This window comes from Ptychodera flava, chromosome 1 (assembly GCF_041260155.1).
Source record: "Ptychodera flava strain L36383 chromosome 1, AS_Pfla_20210202, whole genome shotgun sequence".
NCBI classification, from domain to species: Eukaryota; Metazoa; Hemichordata; class Enteropneusta; family Ptychoderidae; genus Ptychodera; species Ptychodera flava.
In genome coordinates this window covers 7994590-8013093 of record NC_091928.1, presented here as the reverse complement: position 1 = coordinate 8013093, position 18504 = coordinate 7994590, and the positions used below count along the sequence as shown (strand labels likewise).

Below are 18504 nucleotides of genomic sequence, written 5' to 3'. Positions count from 1 at the left end.
ATGTGAGCATCTCCAGAACGCCCTGAATTGATTACAGTGACAGTGGACATGTTATCACAATAAAATTGGATGCAGTGGCCTTTCCATAAATGACACGATAAGCGGCATGCTGCATGTACTGTTAAAAGTTCAAGTGCGTTAATGTGTATATTTTGTTACAGTATACCCGAAGGGAAAATGGAATGAAAATACACGCCCTTGTAAAAAAACCCTGCAACATGTGATGCAGGCATCTGTTGAGAAAACAGCATCAGGGGAGCTCCATTTATGATGTGGAATAACTGAGACACCCTTGTACAGTGGTAGGAATGTACGCCACAAAACTAAATCTGCAAAGAACTGAGCATCTAAGTAGATACGTGGCGAGTTGTATCAAGCTCGAAATATTTGAAGCATACATGATAAACACCCTGCCTGACAGCACACAGGCTGACACTGCGTGTAATTTCCTAACAAAGATTGAAACTGGCGTTTAGACAAAAAAGTTCTATTGAACCAGTCATCTAACTCTGTGATAAGTATAGTTAATTTCTATGCTGGGATAGACATAGTCATTGTTACTGTTAAATTATGTGCCTAAATATACCATACATGTTGAAGGTGGTAAGCTTTGTCATGTGCCTCCTCCAACCCAAGTTGTGAAAGAAGTCTACCCAGAGAAGTGAAGGCTGCCTGTGCTTTTTCTGCCACCTCCACCCCTCCAAAATCATCCAAGTAATTGATTCCAACATAACCAGTTAGTCTAAATAGATATATAACTGCATTAGTGGTGAGTTGACAAGCTAAAGCTGCTGATCTAAGTCCAAAGGGAAAAACAACATCAAAATGAAAAAGATCACTTCAGCAATAGCCTAATTGATTGTAATCCTTAGGATCAATGTATATTTGACGATATGCTCTGCGCAAGTCTCGTTTGAATAACAAACAACCAGGTCCTTTCTGCTTAATGAGGTCTGTGAATTGATCGATCGATTGGTAAGTTAGTGCTATGAAATATCCATCATAGAAGTCTGACGAAATCCCGTCATTACCTGCAAAGTTTGGCGGGAAACTCAAATCCATAACAACCTACTACGGTGAACTGAATCCTTCTTGTGAACGGTCCGAAGCGATGTCAAAACCAACTGATTGCACTGTACCAAAAAGCACATTAACAGGGTAGCAAAGTACCAGGCAAATATGTCAAGGTAGCATCTTTGAAGACATAATACTTCCTGCTTCTCTGTTCACATTAGTACCTTTTTCACATCTTTGACTACCTACGTGCAGGAGATATAAGTACCACTTTTGCTGATTATTGAAAAGGTAAGAAATATGTGAATATGTGTCTTACTTTCTTTCAACTTTCACATACAGGCAAATTGTCCTATCCTTAAGTACTTATACTACTCCACAAAGGAATTCATGATATGAGATTTATATAGGCATATAACGTTGGATAGAGAAAGTCCTATACCTAGCATATTCGTGGCATAATCAAACCCTGTAAAAGTAGTAATTGTAACTTTATACACAGAGCGAACAAGTAGGGGCAAAGGTGGTCATTTATTTGTCATGTTTTAGCCTAGACAAATGTTGTCAAACTTAAGACATTTGTCAGCATATAGAAGCAGCTACTTTCAGTGTTCTACATCAGGGGGGTTTAATTTGGGCAAAGATGGTCATTTATTCTCTGTATTTTAGCCTAGACAAATGCCTTTGTCATACTGCATTGCCAATGAAGTATTTAGACAAAGGTGGTACTTTAGTTGCCTGTGCCCCCGGATCAAAAGCCAGGCAAAATTGCGTGTACTACACTGTCATCACAAGGTAAAACATGGTTAAAGTTACTAGTTTTTTCATGTTATGATACCGCAGTGAAATGATAGAAGTAGACAGTACTGTGTTTACCCGGTCAAAGTTTGCCCCCAATATTTCACCCTACTTTACCCACCCCGGCAAAGAGAGGCAAATTAGCTTTTTGGTACAGTGTTGGGAAGTAGTGGGTTACTTGTGAAAGGTCCTGCAGTGGCACCAGCCACTACATGTTGTGATGAAATGTTCGATGTCCTCTGCAAATTGGTATGCCAAAGCATGATTGCGAATAAAATCATGGTAGTTTTGAAGTAATGGTTGCCACAGTGGCAGATTCAGTTTTGTAGCAACAGGATGACAACAAACGCGATAATTGGATGATCCTGGCAGATACACCTGTTTACGTGTCGTACAAAAGTATTCAAGTCTTGACTTGAATCAAGCCTGAGACTGAAGTAAAAACTATACTTCTTCAACAAGTAATTTCTGTTTAAAGTTATGGTCTTCTGAGTTAGTCTGACATGAAGAGGACCCATCAGTTGGTCCATGTGTTGGGTATGGATTTGGATCAATCGCTGTTGGTGATCTGAACACAGTGAGAGGTGCAGATGTGTTCAAACTTGGGGTAGGGGACCAGGTGTCCCGAGTATCCGAAATCGGATGGGCTTGCGAATAGGCAAATGAGAAACTGTAGACACTAATTGAAAATCCGAACGTGGTTGTGCTGACGGGAGACGGAGACTAGAAATTGATGGACAAAAATTACTCATGCTTGCAAGTGATGAAGAGTGAACAGATGGAGTGGGTTTGTATTCCAGTCAGTCCTCGGCAACTGCCTCTGGTGCCATAGTTTTTTTACTGTTATTGTTCTGACAATCTTTTCCAGTGTGTGGTTCTCTGGTATTCTTAAATTTGCGACATCTGTTACAAATGTGACGTCTAAAGCATTTATCTCCCCACTCAGAGTCTGGAAATTAAATATGTAGCAAATGTCACTTATCTTGTCAGTGTTCTTCTAACTATGCTGTCGTCTTCTTGTTTTACTGATTTTAGGGTGTCTGGGGACAGTATTTCTTTTTTCTTTTTCATACTGATCGAAAGAATTTTTCCACTCGAGTTCTTCACACTGTATCTTATCTAAAACACTACCATGAAAATTCAGAACATCAAACCAATCGTGTGTGCGTGCAAGCCGCATTAAGGTGAAGCACTACGAATTACGTCAAAATTAGGTTGTGGTGTAATTTTCTTGAAACTTTGCACAAATATTCTTTGAAGTTGTGCAAGTGCAAAAATGAAATAAAAAAATGGGGTCACCACGCTCGTTTCCATGGAAACGGAAGTTAAAATGGCGTCGTTAGAAATAAATAAAAATGATATAATTCACTTAAGGTAGTGACTCGGGTTCCTTTGTAAATTTTAGCGATTTTGTGGTTATTTTATTCTGAACCCCTGAAATATGATCTTTGTATTAGAGAAAACTGTGAGATAACATTGTACTGAAAATGTCTTAAATTTTAGTGAAAACACGGCCTTCTAACCACTGTGCGAGTTATTATTTTCTTTTTGTTTTAACGGTCCGGATTACTGTTAGCTTATCGTTATACCTTGAGGAGATTATGTAAATTTTTACGCACCATGTTGCGCATGCGACGCTAGAGACGCTATCCAACATGGCTGATGACTGCCGGCAGTATAAGCAGTGTAGAAAACGCAAACGGGGGCCGAAGAAGCAAAATGGAAAGCTGATGGACGCGATGTTGTGTGTTGGCCGCTACAGCTAACACACAGCATCGTACACAGGGCTAGCGAGAGAGTTGCCGACATCGACGGTTATTTACGAAAAGTGAATAAAAGACTGGCATTTTTGGAAGCGATCGAGTAGCTGAGGTAGGCAGGGATACGACTTGGGCCCAAGAACGCTGAATTTCGACAGTAATTGGCTTTTTATCAAGTCCCAAAATGGATTTGAAGTCACCGACCCTACGTACGGGTCTTTGCAGGGTTGGGGTGAGCGAGGCGATTAGCTGTAGCGGAACACATAGCACCTACGCTGGGCTATAGATTACACTGCCGTCCAAAGAGAATCTATTTAATCTTCACTGGAAAATATGGTTCTATAACAGCAGCCCATATCTTGGACAGGTGCAGCCAACGAACAATGCAGTTTTAAAAAGGTCCTACTATGATAAGATACATTGTGCATGACAAATAATGTGAACTGACTAAATTTAAGTCAAGAGGGTAATTAATTAGCTGTTCATAATTTGCCCTCCCACAGAAAATTTTTCGACTTACTCTCCACTCTCAAACTTCATTTTTACCCACTCCTCATTTTTGCCTGTTTCCCTTCCCACTGTGAATTTTTGAAGCTCCCTCGCCCTGTGGCGAAAAAAAAATTGCCAATTTCCCCTGCCCTGGAAACAATTCCCCTCAAAAAATGTTCGCCAAGCCCTGTCCCCAGGACAATCAACCGATATCCGCCCTGCCCTACAAAACAAACTAAAATTTGCTCCCTACCACCTAAAAACATGTCCCCTGCCCTAGCAAAATTAAAATTCCCTTGCCCTCAAAAATTGCTCCTGGAATAGCTTTTTCGATGAATAGCTCCGTTGGCTGCACCTGTCTTGGACTTAGTTTGTCCATGGATGTAGGAAGCATGGTTTGTCCAATTTGTCAATCCGACACTGTTATGTCGGTCTAGAGCACAGCAACGTACGCGAAACGTCGCTTCACGATCGTTGCCTGTCAATTTCTATCTGTGGTCAAGAGAGTGTCGCTGGGTGTCGCGATATGTCGCCGTTTCAATTTTACAATGAGTGAATCTGTCGAGTATCGCCTCAGTCGTTTATTTTAAGTCATGAAGAATCGCTTTTACGTGTAACTGAAGTTGATTTTGGTTTCATACCCGAGGCCATAATAGTACATGTCACAGTGGAAAGCGAAAAGCGAAATAGCGCACGAAAACCCGGTCATTTTTTATGGTGAACAAAAGGACTGCAGCAGATCACATGTGAAAACCACAAAAACAAGTGCGACTTTCCCGCATTCCTTGAACTTCTCAACTACAGAATTTTTAGAGCATCGAGAGTTGGTCGTCTCATCTCCGAAAGCAAGCAAGCAAGCAAGTGACCTCTTGTACTATAGGCACAAAAATCGGCACTAAAATGAACTGGGCAACCATTTCACACTTGGTACGTGCATAAATTACGGGCTGTGAGACCGGAAGTCGAGCGCTAGCGAGAGAGCGAGCGCGCGTCGTCGGCAGAACGCAGACCTGTAAACCATTCCGGCTGTATGATTTTTTTAAACTTTTCTCGTCTTGTAACCAGACTCTAACCGTTACCAAACAGTGTACAGTTAATATAATTATAAGCTAGATACGTATTTGACAAACAGATTATGCCTGAATTATCTCTCTAGTGTTTATCTGTGTAAATAGTACCCACCGCTTACGCTGACCAGCCTCACGTTTCTACGCACAATTTTCATCATTTTTAGGCGAACTAATGTTTAGGACTTGTCAGAAATTCTCTAACCTGATGCCCAATATTTAACCTAGACCCAGATCGAATAATTTTTTTTGAAACGCACAAAAATCCGACTTTTTTCGGCGATTTTGTGTGAAAAATGGGACGTTTACACAAATCGTCGATTTTCTCAGTTCCGATTTTTGCTATGTATGCGCACCTTCAAATGAGTGTAAGTCGGCGACGCGTGGGCGGATTCCCCGATTCTTCGCATGCTAACACTTCATGAATAAACCTGAAAAACCGTGTCTTAGATTTTTGATAACCCCCCCCTGAAGTGACGATAACTTGACAAACGTGAACAAAAGCCGATAATTTATGCGAAAATCCGACAGTTCACACTTCGAAGGCTCACTGTGCAGAAACAAAAGCGAATTTCAAAAATCCAAAACACGGTTTTTCCCCCTGTATATCCAGCTGTCTAGTGCCGTTAACAGATCACTTAGGGGTGCTGCCAATTCTTACTTATACTCTTTTAAGTGAAAAAATTCAAAATCACATGTTTTTACTTAAACAAACATACCAATGCATGTTTGACAACTAAACAAAATTTTTACCTTCTTCAAATATAGACCTATTAGAAAATGTACCACATGTTGGATGTGAGACCTGTTTTCTATGTGAAACTTTTGATTGAAAATATGTGTCAACCAAACTGAGTCACTACCTTAAACTAAAGAAAGCATTATAAAACGCTTAGCAAATGAGTTAATTTAATAAATACCAAGAATTAAGATTCATATCTATCGAATGTATAGTTTTCATGATGTTTGTAAATAAATTTAACATAAGTATCGATTACAAAATGACGATATCGAAATTATATCACTACATAATTTTCGAACTTTCTTCCTGTCGCTTTGAATGGTGTCATTTTGACCAAACTTGGCGAATAAAATCCTGACATAATACTATTTAGTTTACACTTTTAATAAAAGGGTGTCCACACGCTACTTTTTACAATATCTCCAGGTGAATGGGTAATATGAGCCATGTAAATGGGAGAGAAATGTTAATTTGTGCTCATATTGAATAAAAACCAGCTTCCTAGGGGGTCAAAATATGACAAGGTTAAAGGTTACATGTATTTCTAAGAGGCTGGGTCAAAAAATTAGGTAAAAAGCGCAATTTCAACAATGACAGGTGATTTTAAATACATGCGCTACAAAATAACCCATTTGCGGCAGGCTTGAGTTAAATCTGCGCAGAAATGTTCTAAAGCATGTGCGCGTCCGAATTCGTCGCCCTTTACCTTAAGTTTTGCAGATGTAATAATCTGTGGCTGCGTTCTGTATGTAACATAGGCAGATATGTAGAATCGATGATTTCCAGTTCACCCCTGACTAATTGCGCCACTGTCAGACTGTCAAACTTTGGTACCTTTCCTCCTTTTTCTCAAGGTAGCCGTAAGTGAGACCAACGAACTCTAGACTCATAGACTGTACCAGGAGCCTAAATGTCTCTAGGGGATTTGCCTGTTTCACCTTGTTGATGATGGATGAACAAAATGACGATGAGGACTAATGAGCGTGTCCTGTCCAGCGGCAGGCCTGTGAGATACGCCAAATGCTAAATCGAGCACCTGAGCTAGTTGGACGGCGGTTGCATGGTTAGCAGTTGTATCATGACGTAGAGTTTCTATAGTGGTCTTCTGACCATTGTCCCCAGCACTGATTGTTCGGCTGCGCGCGAGTTAGCCGAGGTATTAGTAAGAGGTGGAGTGGCAATCAGATGTGAAACATTACTAGTCGTGTGACCTAACGACTTTGTAGTGCTCTGTTGATGACTGGTACTTTAACTCGCTGATGAGTCATATTTGTGTTAGCACGCAAAGCAGTGCAACACAGGAATTCTATCGATTTGTACGTACTCTAATATGACAGTCGGGTAAATGCTTTCTGAGCCAACATCAGAAACAAGACTATCTGATGAAGGCGATTATATTTGCGCTAATGAGTGACGCATTTCATCGTTTAGTTCGATGCACCCCTAACCTATTAACAGTGTTCCTAAGAAATGCAGCTGTCAATAGGGTTCACAAGGTTTCCTCTCTCGTAAAGTTACAAAACGCTAAATTGAGAACTCCTTCGTTCACTGTCCGACACTGTGCTAGACAAAATAAATGGTGACAACAACAAAATTTCAAAACGTACCGAAAACTCAAGCGCCATAAACAAAAATTTCATCTGTTACTTACAACTCAAAGTCCACCATCTGCAATAAAAAGTCAACACAACGAAATTTTACCTGATACTGACATTCCAGCTTTTGCCCATGCACATTTTGACGTGGTGGCTATCCGGTTCAGGCCCCAAGAACTGGATAACCACCGATCAATGAATATTCAGCGTGTACGAGGGCGATAAACCTTCAAAGAATGCTTCGGATCAGGCTGGCAGGAAAGCAAAGAAAATTCTGCACTTGCCCTTCTAAGTATTTCTCTGTACTCCCACCTTGTCAGTCCACAACGACTGAGTTTTCTCGACTTTGAGAACGGTGACACCTAACGATGTGTCCGTTGTCAACTGAGGGCTTGAAATTAACTTTTTTGCCTGATAGTCCACTAAGTCTTGGGCTACCATTTACTGAAGTTGGTAGCCCAGTGACAATGGCTGGTAGTCCATGCATATTTTAGTTTAGGGTTATTGTTTTTCTAGACAAGGAAGAGCAATTTTTCAAGATTCTGCCCATGAAGTGAATTATCTAGTCTTTTGATATGAATACTTGCACACCTACCGCTAATATCTAAGGAAACAGGTATAAAGCCCCCCCCCCCCAAAAAAAAAGTTTCTGGTCCTTGACATTCAGCAAAAGTGATGCGGCGACGCGGTTTTCTTTCCCTCCCTTTTTTCAATTCTTAACTATGCTGTGTGGCACTATTGGTGCAAAGGTTATTGTCTTTTATCACTGGCTACATAGTTCTTCCGTTTTCTTTTAGCATTTTTGGACACGCAGACAGGGTTATCAAGGATAGCTGTATTGATGAGTATGTAACCCAAAAAAGCCGTAACGTGTAAGTTCTGAAACGAAATATCGGTGATCAGAAATTTTGACTTAATGTACAACAGTGATACTCAAAATTTGGTGACCTATTGACAACTTGTTTCATTCAGAGTTGTACGCAAATTTTGACAGTCGTCATGACAACGACCACGACCTGCTCAGCACGACTACACATACCGTAGCAGGGCTTAAAATTGACCACTGGCTTTCTGTATGGAGGAGGCATATTGTCTGTGATTGATACATCATGATCAAAATGCAATGAATATATGCGTGTTCATTGGCCATCATTTCCTGTGCCTGTCATCAAAGTACATCAGTTGAGATATTGAAATTTGGTTGCAAAGTTTCACTACCGCACTGCACGGCTGTCTTTGTAATTTGTATAACATAGTCATAATCTGGCCTTACTCATTTTACTGTGTCCAACTGACTGCAAATAAGCTCGTTCCAAAGTGACGGACCAGACATGGCACGCCAAGTACTGACTGAATTTTTGTCCCGGCCTTTGTTAGTCCATGTGGGCTACAATTTCATGTATTTTGGTATCCCCAGGCAAAAGTTGGTTGTCTGAGAACTCAGGACAACCGCTAATTTTGAGCCCTGAAACGGATACTAGCAAACTATTAAAAGTGCATGTTATGTCGTAAAATACCCAAGTTACCATTTTTTGTTGAAAAAGAAAAGAAATGCGTTGCGACTCACGAGAATTTCAAGTATTTTAGACCCACAGTCCCTCAAACCATGGCCATACATGAACGCACTCGCGTATGTCCCACACGGTCTTAGCTGACATTGTATGCTCCATGGTATGCATCACACATCAGCGACTAGTGTTAAGCTTGCCATCGTGTCGATCGGTACGGTATGTTTTGATGGTCCAGTTTAAGTTACTTGAATGACCACAAAACTGATGTTTTCTCCGTTGTTATCATTAGGGAAAGACTTCATTAACTTGCGTGGTACCTGATACCCGGGTCCTTGCCTGACCAACTCGGGTGACAAACAGAAGACTTTTAATCCCCCCAAGGTGTGAATGTTCCATTGTTTTGTTTATCTTATCCAGCTCGTGCCATTGTAGTGCATTGTAGGAAAGGCAGGTCTGTGAAATTGATCCTCGATAACTAAATAGGGAAGTAGGGTATCCCTAAGTTAATGGAACTTTCCCGTAACGAGGACAAGGGTCTGGCATTCACATGTTCAGAACATTCTGGCCAATGGGACATAACACTAAAACAAAAATTGACAGACTTCGCCTGTTTGTAAGGATTAGCGTTCCTGTGGTCAAGGATTCGCGCTGTCTGTACCGCGGCCCATACCATGATCTCAGCTTTGTACGTGCTAGTAGCCGGTGGTGTTTAACTGTTTTTATTGTTTATCTAATGTAGGCCTAGTATAGGCCTATCCATGTAAGATTATGTGGTCCAATTTTGATTTACTGTAGTCTAGTTTTTTTATATGCTGACCTATTCACTAAATTAAATCCTACACAAACAGAAAAAAATACCCACATGCCGGCTAGCCCGTATGAGGGGGAACAAACAGAGGCTGTACGAAACTCACAGCTAACATTGCTGGCAAACTTCAAGTACGCCAGGATTGACAAGGGTTAGACGTTGTCAGTGCCTATCAGGTCCATGCTGCCCCTTCAGGTGAAGGGAACCTAGTCCTCAACCATACGAAAAGCATTTTCTCTCAGTTATGTGTATTTTTCTTTATTATTTTTGTTTATGTTATTTTGCTACTTGCACAGACAATTCTAATCAATAAAAAACGCCCGAAATGACACAAAACAGCAAAGTTAAAGGGCCTATGACATGCCCATTACAACCAAACGTAAAATCACTCTTTGGGTCTTGAAGTTAGCTTACATCACTGTCCTGCATAGTGTATCGCCCCCCCCCCCCTTGCCTAGATAAAACCGTAGTAAAAGTTACGGGTGGGCGTGTACCCCTAGCCCAACTGGTTCGACTTTTTTCGGCTTTTCGAAGTTGAGCCGACGACTTATCTTAATACGGGCAAGCAGTCTTTTACACCTCATGCATTGACTCGGAACATTCAGGCGCGGGATCGCTTCCTTTTATAAAATTAATTCAACCGTGAAAAGTTCAAACTGAGACTGATACTGTCTTATTTCATACAAAGAAATGAAACGTAGCCTCATCGTACTTTCAAATCTGTCCCGAGCATTATATGTCACTGACTAGTCACTGACTAATTTTAAGAAATCTTGTAACAACTTTTTGTATAATACTTACTTGTCTGATGCCTTTTCGTAGTTTTTTAATATATATTTGTACTTCTGTGTTTTTTGTGTATTCATGTTTGTGATGTAAAGTGTATTATGACTTTCTTTTGTGTATTCGACCTCCACGAAAGAGGTGTTTCACCTATGGAGTTATCGAGTTTAAATAAAGATTAATAATAATAATAATAATAATAATTGCTTTGTCCACTCGCGCTTTGTTCTTCAGAGTCAGAATCTGACTCTGATTTGGAACCACTCGTCCCGGATGCCTGGGATTGCCTATGCGCCTTCAAGTTAATTCCCCTCGAAATCACTTTCTGAATTATGGTCACTCTCCTCGCTGGAAGCAACTTGATAAGTCCCTGCTAGACCGCCGGTGTGGCTTCCTTGCCCATGTTTACTGGGCGTCTGTCAGCACTGTTTATATAGCTGACTTTGTTTGTGGTATAATTTATGCAAGAACCGCTAATTACATTTTCGTTACCATAGCGCGGTACAAATGACGTCAATTCTACCTGTTGGTCATATGCAAATACCGCTGCCTGGCTCGGTTGCGAAGAGGCCCCCTGATCACCAGGCACAAAGAAGGAGTCAAATTTTGCCCTTCGCGCACATCTTTCCGAGGTGACACAATATGCAATCCATAGACAGGTCCCCTGGCTGAGTTTTTGAAGGGAAACAATAAAAAATTTGGAAATCATGTCATAGGCCCTTTAAATAAATAAAGAGAAAGTGGCTACACACATCAAGTAACTGATTGTGTTTAGTTTATAGTTTTTGTGTGTGTTGAGTGTTTGGCTTGTAAGGTTTCAGTACCACTTTTGGATCGATTGTTTGTTTGATACATTGTATATTCTATATAGTATTTAGCAATTAATGTAAGGAGAGTGCCGTGGTGTGACGAAGCTGGATCGTTTATATCTGTTACAAAGGTCTATGTCTGTTTGCTGTGCTCTTCTAACAGTGTTGAAAGAATGTTCATGTTTTGACTTGCCAAAGCTTGTGTTGGGGACGCTGTCACTGCGTCATAGGCGTTAGTTCGTTTATTTCTGAGGTCTTGCCTTCATTTATGTGTCTTTTGTGTTTTTTTATCATCCTTGATTGAGGTTTGTAGTTTTAGAATTTATGTTTTGATCAAGATATATTGACCATCAGTCGCTTGACTTTATGTGGTTCTAGGTTCATGTTAGATTGCTTTGCTCTTTTAACATTGTTGTTAGAATGTTTAAAATGTGTTGAAAACGCTGTCACTGCATCGTTGGCGTTGTCTGTGGTTCAACATTGTGTCGGAGATGCTGTTGAAAGGGTCGTTTCTGTTCGGTGTTTGTCAAGTCTTGCCTTCACTAATTTGTTTTGTTTCTTTTTGTATGCGATTATGCTTTGTTTTGGGATACCGCATTTGTGAAGCCTCTTGATTAGCTGTTTACGTGATGTTTTCCTTAATGAGAAGTTATGTATGCTCAAGCTATGTTGATTTTGTTAAATAGCGTTGAGGACCTGATAATGTTATACTTAATGGTGGTGTTTTTGATAAGTGGAACAATGTTTCTTACCAATCACTGACCAAGCTTGGTTTAGGCGTCAAATTTAAAATTCATTGTTATGCGGACTTATTTACACACACCCACCAACTCATGAAACAGACCTACTCTATCGTAGAAATATTTATGGGAAAAAAGCTGTCGTGGACAAATAGTAAGTCAACAGCATCTGATGTCCAGGTACAAGGAGCTGGTGGCAACTCGCAAGTGCAAGCTCACTGTTCGTTAGGCACTTGTACGTTGAGTTATTGTGCAAAGCTCTATAAATCTAGCTCTTGTCACCGACAACACTGCTTATTAGACACGTAAATAGTTAGTTGAACCCTAAACTATACTACTGACAACACCCATAAGATACTGTTTATCATTTGATAAAGGCGCATTTTTGTTCTACCAAAGCAGCATTAATGTTTGGTTAAAGTTTTAATTTTCTGTTGATAGTCGTTGTTAAATTAAATTTACACTCTTTTGCTGATTTTTTCCTTTCTTGCTATTTGTTTTGGAATCAATACCCATTTTTTAACAATTGTTAACTGTTACAGCCACACTCAACAGAGCTAATCAGACTCACTAACGACCTGCTATATCTATATATCAAGTGACATGAAAGTCTGTCCAGTACGATATAATGTAACAAAAATCTATGGATCTCCATGGACAGACAGCGAGCATCAAGAGCTAAACATGACTTTATCTCACTCAGAAATTATCGAATGGAGCAGTGTCAAAAGTTATCAATGTTACCTCGGATGTACCAGCTGCACATAATAAAGTCTAACTAGGTGCAGTCATGTCTGCTTTGAATTTGCGAAAAATTTCAAGTAAGCAGCTTTTAGCTATCAACTAGACAGTTGGGCAAAATTAGTTATTAGATTAACAAGAAAAAATAAAAAACTCATACCTGCTCACATGTAACCAAACAAATTACTCGTTGTGATGGATACAGTAATACCATCTAGTACATGATGTAAAGTCCTCTGTTTTCAAGAAGACATGTAAATATGTTCATGGATCTTACACACCAATCCAATGTGAGTTGGCTTTCAGAGGAACTTAAAAGCGCATTTGTCAAATAATGTAATTCTACAATGTTGTTACCGCCACTAACTGCCTTTATGCAAGTACATTATAGCCAGCTGCTTTAGTAGAACAAAGTGCTTCAAAAATAGACAATCTTATCGCTACGAGCAGCTAACATTCTTGTGTTTTCTCTCAGTGCCGCTTGTGGTTCAGCAGAGTAAGCATGTGTGGAATGAACAGTGTTGTCGCTGTCGAGCAGCTACAATAAATGTCAGTGCGTCTAATGAACACTCTTGAGCTATCAAGAGCAGATTACACCCGAACAATGAGTTGAGTTTCAAGTTGTCGGTGTCAGGTAAAAATTTGTAAAGGTAAAAATTTGTTATTTTCAACTGTTGGTAATGTCTTTTTGAGCAGTAATATCGGGCACAATTTTGTCATTGCCGCCGCATGGAAATGGATTGCCATTGTTATAGATGTTATTTGCATTTAATTGACCAATGTAGCCGGGGCCGAACTTTTTTACCTAATATATACATTCTTACGGAATCACCGTCCTAGAAATATACTGTTAAAACTTCGAACGTGTTTACAGGAACTGTTTCACACTCTCTATTATATTTCAAATAATCGTGAACGCTTGTCCAAATGTATGAAATCTTACTGAATTAATCTATTCATTTGTCTTGAAATTACCTGAAATTTAAAACTTGCTTAGATAAATATTCGATTAGGTTTCACATTATTCTGTAACTGTCGATAGCTCAACAGGAGTGACTTCACAGTGCCCAAACAAATGGTTAAAATCAGACTGAATGGGAGTATGCTTAACAGAACAACCAGATATCTGTTTTATCACTATATGTATATAACTTCGCACAGTACTCTTAGAGTTTAATCAGTAACTAGAAAGCATTTGCAAGCAAAAGCGAAGTTCCAGAGACCAGAGCAGCGGAAGAAACAAGAGAATGTGTGACAAAGATAGGTGCAGAATGAAAGAGTGCTTTGATTTTAATATTCAGGGCTGATAGCAGTGAACACCATAATACAACTAAAAGCAAGGCAGTCCGGGGAATTACAGTACACAGATTACAAATGCCTACATGTACGGTTAAAAACGCAACAGATACATACGGGGCGACGACGCACGGAAATGTTTATCAGACGACATTCTCGCGAGCCAGAGCAATAATTTTCGCTCCGCTGACCTACGCAAAAATCAATCGCTTGACGGGTAGCGCTGAGTTGTCGCCGTAAAGAGGCGTGTCATTTACGACGATGATCAGACGAGAGGAAACATCGGACCTAGGCCGTTGAAATTGAGCCACATGCATTTTCATTTGATTAAAAGCACAGACTAAAACAATTTTCATTGCTATGTCGCTGTTTTCACAAGATACTGACCATTTGATCTTGGAAAGTTGAGTTGCTTTTACGTGCAGCCAACGCATGCCGGTGCATGACAGACAGTACGTTCACTATGAATGCCTAGCTCTGCATGGCAGGGCTGTGTGTTACCGGCGTTAAACGGCCTCCCACCACAGCCCCGCAGACTGATATAGCCTATAGGAAAAACCGCTGGTGGCTCCTCAGAAATACGGCGGGCAGTTTCTCCGCCAAAACAGCCGATTTTGAGTCCAAATTTTGCATTGATCATCGTTTTCGAGCACACCCACCTCGCCTAGGTACACGATGTGCCCAGCCGCGCTTGTAAACTTAGGGAAAGGCTACTTTTCTTGTCTCTGTGCGAGCGAGGCGATCGATACGCGCCGCCATGTTGTTTCATGAGCATTCGGGCGAAACAGTATAGCGCCACGTACGGCGAGTATTTAGAGAAAAATAAAATCAAAAAGCAACAAAAAACAAAGCGAAATAAAGCTAGAATTATTAATAACTGAACGCAATATGATAGTTGAGCAATGCCAAATAAAAAATAAATAAATAAACAAACAAGAAATGCCCGTAAAACCCGTCCGAGCTGAGCGATGACGTCATAAGCGTGTCGCAATGCATTCTGGGTAATTATGGTAAAATTTGTGTATAGCATGTTCTATGGTAGTAAAACCGGAAATAGAGAAAGAAAGAAAGAAAGAAAGAAAGAAAGAAAGAAAGAAGGAAAGTGAGCAAAAACTAACAGTTCCAGAGCTGGTCTCTGGAACTAATTACAAAACTTTATCTATTATGCAAATGAACTGTAAATTAACGTGACACTGCTCAATGCTTCATGGGACAATTATATATCCATCGGATCAACATTTGTAGCACGTTTCATTAAATTAATGCTGTTACTTTAGAGTAATATCACTAATTACAAAGTATCTGCAGCAAATTTCATCACATTTGGTGCAGTTATTTCGGAGTTATATGAATAATAACAAAACTTCATAAAATATGCAAATGAGCTATTTATTAACTTAACCAATGCTTGTCAGTACAATTAGATATTAATATGATCACCATATTTCACAGAAATGGGTGCCGTAGTTTAGAGTTATATATCTAATTACAAAGATATAAGTCAATATGCAAATGAACCCTTACTTAACTTCATACTACTTAACGCTTTACACCAGTGTTAGATATCAGTGCAGGTATATCGGAGTTATATGAATAATTACTAAAATTCATAAATTATGCAAATGAACTATTTATTAACTTGACACTGCCCAATGCTTCTAAGTATAATAAATGTATATCATATCAATATTTGTTGCACATACCATCACGTTTGGTGCAGGAATTTCAGAGTTATATCACTAATAACAAAAGTTTATTAAATATGCAAATGAGCAGATAATTGACATGGCACGCACAGTATCATCATGATGTTCTGAGATTGTCATCTGTAAAAAGTTTCATGAACATTTGTGCAGTATTTCTTTTATATATGTCTAGGGATACCATTGTACCGAAAAAAATGATATTGCATAACTTCATTAATATGCAAGCCACACTAATTAAAATCTAATCAGTTCTTGCAAATAGCATATGGTACCTAAGTATCAAATCTGACTTGAATCTGTTCAGGCGTTTTTTAGTTATCGTGTAAATAGACAGACAGACAGACACACACACTCACACACACATGGACAGACAGACATCCATCGCTATGATATTAGCCCATGTGTCTCAAAATGTTAGTTAATGATAGAGGAGGAACAACTGCAAAATAGTTAAGCCACTTTTGGTCGTTGGCACGCAAAGCATAGTAACAATGGTATTATATCAATTGCTTTTTGTTGGTATGGCTGTTGAGTAATGGTTTCCAGGGAAAATTAAAACAAACAAGTTAGTTATAACGAAATCAAAACGAAAGACATGTGCAATCAAAACCGCTTGGTAAAGTCCACATCTCCACACTTACGTAGTCTATGCTTAGGTATTGCCCATCCTTACATTGACCACTCAGCATGTAGTAAAGGACATGAAGTACTCGAATATGCACCGTGTCTATCGTACATATTTATCGCACACACACACACACAATCAGAAAACCAGATATGAACTCATATGCTCACGTGTTTTACGACAGGTTCATTAATGGTAGTACGCTTCACAGAATGTTGGATATCCAGTAAAACAGACTAGAAAATGTTAGCATTTACTCAACAGAACAACTTGACCTGCTAATGTGTCCCCTGAATGAAATGAATGATGTGTTATATACAAATGAGTTTGAAAAAATTACAAACTTAGTTATCAAGCATTGAAATTGACTGCTGATGACTCGACATGTGATGACATTTATCAGACACTACTGGACGCAAGAAATAATACAGTTTGACATGTATTACTGCATTCCTTTTTACAGTTATGAAGTTGTGTAAAACAATAGTACCTTTACCTGTCTCATTTTAAAGTGACAAAACAACGAACAAGGAGATCTTATGCAACATTTGCAGTCCAAACGATAATCACTAACCAGAACACAAGAACAAAGACACACATTGTATATTCTGACAGCAGTTCAATTGAGCACACGACGCGGAGTGGCAGACAGACAACTGATAAGACTAGACGTGTATACTGTCTACTGTCAGAGTAACTATCTCTGACGAGGATTAATTGTATTATGTTTTTCAATATACCTGTCAATAAACCCAATTCAATTCAGTTCTTGCAAGTAGCATATGGTACCTAAGTATCAAATCTGACTTCAATCTGTTCAGGCGTTTTTGAGTTATTGTGTAGACAGACAGACAGACAGACAGACACACGTGAGCTAATTAACACCTCGCTAAACTGTACTTATAGCTCATTCAGGGACGATTCTTTCGAACTGCAGAACTATTCAGCAACGGTGAAAACGTAGTAAATTCCCTATCAGATTATTACCCACATGGTACAGCGCCTGTTCTCGGGGCAAGACAGCAGTTTTATCAACATCACTCAGCTAAAGGCACCAATTTACAAAGAGGTGAGAATACTGATGCTATAAGGTGAATAATAATGATGGTGTCGTCAAATTCATTCTCGTAATCACCACCATCCTCATCATCAACATCGTCACCATCACAAATAAGATCACTACCAATCGGCATTAGTGCTATTGGCCACAGAATACTTTTACCTGTAGAAAAGATTATAATGAAATTTGGCCCGCATGATGCAGTGCCTTAAGTCATTACTTACAGATAACAGTCTCGTTGTTGCCTCTCCTGGGGAGTGTTTGTCTGTGAATGACGGTCAACGATCTCAGCAGCATTAACAAATAGACTATGCAGGCTGTATCTTTCAACTGTTTAACCCTTCAAGCAGAAAAAACAATGGTTCACTGATGTATCAGTATATATCTCGACTATGTAAATACACGTACCTTGTATGACCTTAATTTGGTTTGGTACGCTTCATTCAACCAATCAAAATATATTATTCGAGGTTGTCCGTGTATTAGACCGAACCTGAGTAGTTCTTAAAAGTGGCTTGGTGCATCCTAGTTCTAACAGATGAGTCTCACTAGGCTAATATTTCACGTGAACATGTGAAAATGTTGCGATTGAAATAACAACTCTTCAACCTACAAATGATGTCCATCAAAGGTACGAACATGCCGTTAGGAGCCATCTTAGTTGTTTTATCAGTACCTGAGAATCAATTCAGCATATTTCCAACTCGAACATGATGTAACAGAGAAGGCAAAATCAAAGCAAAAAGATTATTTTTAAATGTATATTGAAACTTGGAAAGGTGAAATCGTAGCAACTTATTTCTTAACCAAAGGAAATTATTTCAATTAGTTGCGTTGCATTGGCATCTTCATGTATGCATCTTTAAGACGTTACACTTTTGAAATCGATTGACAATATAAAATCTATTTGCCGATATATTTAGGACCGGACCTGTTTCACCTGCTTCCTAAGGTTTCGTA

At 39.4% G+C, this 18504-nt stretch overlaps 1 protein-coding gene across 1 annotated transcript in view; it reads right to left on the bottom strand.

The window, feature by feature from the left end:
• LOC139130568 (ankyrin repeat and SOCS box protein 3-like) overlaps positions 1 to 17896 on the bottom strand; it is a 39967-nt gene extending 22071 nt beyond the window's left edge. The window contains exon 1 of the mRNA XM_070696348.1: positions 17769 to 17896. The gene's annotated coding sequence lies outside the window, so the exon portion shown is untranslated. The remainder of the gene's footprint in view (positions 1 to 17768) is intronic.
• Between the last annotated feature and the right edge of the window lie 608 nt (positions 17897 to 18504).